Source organism: Nicotiana attenuata, chromosome 12 (genome assembly GCF_001879085.1).
Source record: "Nicotiana attenuata strain UT chromosome 12, NIATTr2, whole genome shotgun sequence".
NCBI classification, from domain to species: domain Eukaryota; kingdom Viridiplantae; phylum Streptophyta; class Magnoliopsida; order Solanales; family Solanaceae; genus Nicotiana; species Nicotiana attenuata.
The window spans coordinates 23,400,508-23,405,792 of NC_032000.1; positions in this window are offsets into that span (position 1 = coordinate 23,400,508).

A 5,285-nucleotide genomic window follows, 5' to 3' on the forward strand; every position below is an offset into this window, starting at 1 on the left:
GCCCCCGATGATGATGATTTTGAGTCTCCTGCTCCTACAAAAAAGTCGCAACAAGAGAGCAGACGAATGACTCGTCCGCAAACGAGTAATACTCCTACTCCGGTTAACATTGTTAGAATAAGGAGTAAGAAATGTGGGAGACATGAAAATTCAAAGAAAAGCTGAAAGTTGGTTTGGTTATGGATGATGTAGGCCCCAGTGTTAAACCGAAAAAGAAAAAGATCAAGGTCGTTAAGCATAAAAAAAGCAAGATCAAGGACAATGGTGAGAGTGGTCTTGATTGCATATCCAAAGAACAAAGGATTGCTACTCGCCGCAAATTGAATGAGAGAAAAGCTAAGCTGAAGGTATTCCCTGTATTGCTATTAATTTTATACATGCTTATACAATTTCATACAAAGTTATACAACTGTTTATACATCTTTATACAAGTACTGCTACACTGATTTATACATGTTTATACAATATTTTAGTATAGTTTTTGTTCCTGATTTCTTTCTTGTTATTTTTCCATATGCAAGGTTGGAGACTTCTATATACAATCAGTTGATCATTTCCACAACAGGATTAGTTCCCATACCGAGATTGATATTGTTAGCATTTTAAAGCAGTGTTTGACTGACACGCAGCTTCAAATGTTTCGTGCTAGTTGTTTTGGGTACTTCTTGGATCTGCCTCAATTTAAAATTCAAAATCAACTTATTCATTGTATACTATTGAGGGAAGTCGTCCCAGGGCGGGAAAAGGAGTTGTGGGTTAAAATTAATGGTTGTTTGCTGCGTTTTGGCATTGGAGCTGTTATCGCTGGTTTGAAGTGTGTAGAAGAAGATGCCACTTTCTATGACAAACCAGATGTCAATAGGTTGCTAAAACAGTATTTTCCAGGAGATGGAAAAAAGGCTATAACGAGGGGGCAGCTTCTTGATCGCTTCAAGAAAAAGGACTGGAAGTCGGACGAAGATGCGTTCAAGATGGCCTTGATGGTGTTTCATGTTTGTCCATCGTTTCATATTCTCAGATGCCAATAATCATGGTATGCCAAATAATACATGGTCTCAACAAAGATGTTTTGATCATTGAAAGTGGTCAATATCAGACGTATGCTTGGGGAAAAAAGTCCTTTGAAGATATTTTAAAGACAATGAGGGACAGACAGTGTGACTATTTCACAATGTATAGGCTTGGAGGTTTGCCACTTGCGTTACAAATATGGTTTTTTAAGTGTTGCTCTATGGTTGACAAGTATCTAGCTGTTCGCGTTGGCACAAATGTGCCATGCATTCTTAATTGGAAAGTCACTAAAACTCCAACATATGCGGATTTGACTGGAAGGGTGATCATGTCTAGTATCAACAAGGTAAACATTTTGTACCATAATACTTCTTCATATATGATCTCAGTTTTTCTTTAAGTATGTATACTTATGAATATGTCTCAATTCCCTTTTCCTTTATTGTAACCCAGTTTTTCTTATTGTAGTTGAACTATAAGAACATTTCCCCTACTCATGAAGAGATGTCAACTCTGAACATCGCCACGCTTTTGAAGTTAATGCCGATATGTTGCCATCAGGGGAGGTGCCTGCTTTCACAACTGATAATTCTGTCTCTGCATCTCCACCTTGTCCTTAGAATAGAGCAACACTAACGACCTTACCTCAGAATAACGGAGCAACAGTCCTAAACGATCTTATCCTCAGAATACGGAGCGACAGCCTAACCAGAGTAATGATCCTTCGGCGCGCATTGATCTGTTGAATGCTGAAGTTGAGAAGTAGAGGAGTGCTGTTGGAAAGGTACTGGAGCTTTAGCTTTTCTGTAGTTTATCTGTACTTTTGTATATACATCATTTTTTGGTTATAAACGTGGTTGTTTGATTTACTTTTGTTGTTTTTTGTTATAGTTGACTGATACAGTTACGACACTTAACAGTTATGTAGTTTCTTCCTTTGAAAAAGTGTTCAACTTTTCTGAATATGAAGGAAACCAAGCAAACGAGGGAAGAGGTTTCCTGATTCTAAGGTCAATATTTTACTGATAAAACCAAATCACTTAACAGTTATGCCTATCTAAATCAAACTCAATAGTTATGCCTTCTCTTTTTCTATTGTTTTTTATTAGATTCGTCAGTGCGTATCTGATGACAAACATCTGGTCTCGGCGAATTGATGGCTATCAATATAATGTTGTTCCTGCGACTTTGTCGATCAAGTGAATCAAGATAACACGCTAGCTGGCCAAACAGATTTAGTGTCAAAGAAAATCGATGGAGTTACTGATTGTGTTGGATCATGGTATTCGTTCTGCATTTGATCTTTTTTTGTCTGATTTTTCTTTTCTTCATTTTGGAAGTTTTTTATTATTGGTTTCTCTCTCTGTCAAGGGGCAGCAAGTGATGTCAAGGTGATACACTTTTAGGATGGCATTGCGGTGAAGATTTAGCTGCGCTACAGATGTCCCAAATTGTGCTTCACAGACCACCCATCATAGAACGTAAAAAAGGATTACATTTCTCCTGAACAGTCGGTTCGACAGAAATAACCAGGAAAATATGCGAATCTCCATATTTGCCAGTTTTGATTCGGGGGCATCAGGATCGGCGCACAAGCTCATTTTTGATATCAAGCATCCTTTCACGATCGAAATTGATGATTTTGATCCTTGTCGCCATTGGCCAAAGAGTTTTGGCGCGTTTGTTGAATATGGTGGATACGAGGCGAAGGTATTTAAACTTTCTTTAAGCTTTCATGTTCCTGATTTTATACTTGTCAATGAAGGTAGTTCTGATTACTTTTTATTTTTTGTGATTTGAAGTGCCAAAAATATTTATCCGATGAAGAATAAGCTTGCAGAAGCTTTTACTTTTGGCTCGTGTCATGTGACCACGAAGGATGGTTCTACTCACTTGCGTATTGGGTCGACCTTTGATTGACACGGTATTTAATAACTTTCTGTTCAATGCCTTTTTTATTGTTGCGTAATCTTTATTGTTTGAGACCCCCATAGTGTATACATAACTGTAATAATCACGGTATAAGATTATATAAAATTGTTATAACCTGTATAAATATGTATAACTCTCGTAAATAATAGCGTATAAATTTGGATATTTAAAAATGTATAGTGATAGTTGTTTTGTTTTATTTCTTGTCTCAGCACTTGGATGTCCTCTTTTATTATTGAGGAAGAGGAAAAATATGGCCGAGCTGCCATGCGGTTTACTACAACGACTTTGACTTTGGTAACAAAATCAACTCCCTGATAAAGATTCAAAGTGAATCAAGAACCTTCAGTAATTCCCTGAAGGGCATAAGATAGAAGAGTACATTAGAGGGTATTATTGTGATGCAAATGTAGCGTGGCGCACTGTTGACCACGTCTTATTCCCTATCTATGTGAAGCGCGGAAGAGCAAAGAATTGGGCCATGGGTTTTGGGTTGTTTACGTCATAAGATAGGTGCATCCACATCTATGAATCTAACCGTGGAGCTATTAATGATAGACTGTTGGATGCTGCATTACCTTATGCAATTTGATACCTTACTTCTTGAAGAGTTCTGATTTTATGTCTAGAAGAAGGGCCATTGATTGGAACAATGGTGCATATACAGATAAATCCCATTCTGAGCTTTGCAGATTAATCTGGTTAATAATGTCCTCAACAGATCAAATGGTAGGTAATCTGAATTATTTTACTAATTAGCGTACCTATTACAGTAACGTACAGTGAATATGATTTTTTTTTAATTATAGTGATTGTGGTGCTTTTGTTGCTGGCTTTGCTGAGTATTTTATCCTTGGTAAGAAAATCAATAGGATAATTTTAACATTGAGACACTTCGCAGCAGGTGGGGATCTCTGTTGTGGGATTATGGAAAGGAAAAAACAACAGTCCAGTGCAATTAGTGGTGATTGAAATCACAGGGAAGACCTTTTCAGAGAAGAAGAGGGGACGACCGAGAAAGTAGGTTCTGTTTTTTCATTTTAATGTAGTTTTGCTATGTATCAGGAGTTGTTGCCTAGTTTTGTCTAAATACATATCTGCTACTTGTGAGATAACCTTAAATGATATTATAGATGTTTTATTTTTGTGTAATTGTTGGTATCATTATACATTGTGGATGTGAATGAATTTATATTTAATGAAATATTTCAGTTGCTTTGGTCCTTTAACAAAGTAGTAATTTTCGTTATGGTTGCAATTTTGTTATGCTGCAGGGTTTATACATATGTATTCAATAATAATACAAGTTATAACAGTTTTATACAAACTTATACTCCATTTACTACATCGTATACAATATAATACCATTGATTGTTGCAGTTTTGTTTTGCATTTGTACAATTCTATCAATATATTTAGCACCAATAAAAATAGCACACACATTTATTGGATAATCAAAACATATATATGAAATATATTTAACATTAATTGGCAACATATAGTGTAAATTGTAATTCTTTATTGACATTTGTAATTCCAATTGCTTGTGAAACTTAACTACTAATATTGTAACCTATTGTTTGTGAAACTAACTACTCAACATGACAAATATATGTAATAGGAAGTGTTTAGTTTCCAACTATTTATTTGTCGACTTCCTACATATTTTTCTATTGTAACCACTTGTCCACACATAGAACATGAAAACGCCCTCTTAGACTTTCTCTCGACAGCAGGTTTGAGTTTTTTCCTTTCTCGGCCTTCCTGCATTCCTTCTCCCTTTAGGTGGTAGGACCACATCTTCCAGAACCTCTGTTGGGATTACCCATAAAACTCTCATCTGGCATCGGATTCACTGGAAATTCATAAGTTCTAAGGAGGTTATCCTCTTGTAGTAAAAAGAGAAATACTGGCCTGGTTTCAGCTGCTGTTCTTCAAAACCGCCCAAGCATGCGGACATAGAAGTTCATTCATTTGAAATTGCCGCAACTGCATGTCTCCCTCTCAAGGCATACGACTGTTCGCCTAACCCTTCAAAGCACAGTATAATAACTGCTCGTACAGGGCCTCACTTTGCAAAAGTTTTTTAAAAAAAAAAAAGAAAGTTAAAGCACATTATACATTATTAGACAGAGTTATACATCCTTAGACAAGCAGTAAAAAAGCAAGTCAGCAGTGCCCAAGCATCATTATATTTTGATTTGTTTTACCGTCATTTGCTCTGATGCAATTAGATTTTTTCCGAAGGAGTTTGTCGTACTTTTCGCCAAGCTCTGTAGATGTCTCTATTGCACTTTTTCTGTTTTTGTTGTTCTACGTTGTAGAAAATTGCCAGCGCAGCT